Here is an 830-nt window from a genome sequence, read left to right as displayed (position 1 = left end):
TCCATGCCTTCAATTACTTTCTATGCTCTCTCGCTACCAATGTTTGCACAGGAAAATCCCATGCACATGGACTGGTACTTGTTGCACTTATACAGAGCTAGCCATTCTAAAAAAATATTACATAAGAAGTCTAATAGTGGGGCGCCAAGTGTCAAGTGGGCTCCACAGTTTTTCACGTTGGCCAATGCCAATGTATTGCGGTGGGGCTCACTTGGCGTGTGGCGCGCCACAATTAAACTCAAATGCAAATTACATAAGTTTGCTAAATCATAGAGGATTTCATATATCACTATCCTTGCGGTTTCTTGACTGTTACTCTGATCCTTTTGGTTGGAAGGAATAGATTCGTCTGTTTAGTGGCCTGATAAGACAGCTTTGACAGATTGTCACTATGTATGCAAGGATGTGAAGGATATCATCAAATTGTTATCTTCAATTCTGGAGCTTGGAAAAGGATTTACAGAAGACCGGGGTTGCTTTGCTGTCTCCATCGACTCTGTTAGTATGATGCTAAGATATAATTCATTGCAATCGGTTGCAGACTTTATTAGCAACCTTAGAAGCCATGGTCAAGTTTCAGTCTTGCTTTGGCTTATGCGTACTTACATTCATGAGCCCAATTCTGTTGCTGCTTTTGAATATATGTCTTTTATGATAGCTAGTCCCGAGCCAATGGTTCAAATAACTGATGGACAAAAAGGCTCAGAGAACCTGCTTTGGGCTGGAAGAAATTTGCATAAGGGAAGGTTCCATGTTCTTTTCATTCGTCGTAATGGAAGATTAAAATTCCTAGACGAAGAATTTCATATTGAACAAGCTGGAATTAGATT

The 830-nt window shown here is 40.2% G+C and overlaps 1 pseudogene; it reads left to right on the top strand.

Moving 5' to 3' along the window:
• The first annotated feature begins 5 nt into the window (after window positions 1-5).
• On the top strand, window positions 6-825 carry LOC110034558 (annotated as a pseudogene).
• The last annotated feature ends 5 nt before the right edge of the window (window positions 826-830 follow it).

This window comes from Phalaenopsis equestris, unplaced genomic scaffold (genome assembly GCF_001263595.1).
Source record: "Phalaenopsis equestris unplaced genomic scaffold, ASM126359v1 Scaffold190321, whole genome shotgun sequence".
Classification (NCBI taxonomy): domain Eukaryota; kingdom Viridiplantae; phylum Streptophyta; class Magnoliopsida; order Asparagales; family Orchidaceae; genus Phalaenopsis; species Phalaenopsis equestris.
The sequence above is the reverse complement of the archived record's forward strand: the minus strand, read 5'-3'. Positions and strand labels throughout refer to the sequence as shown.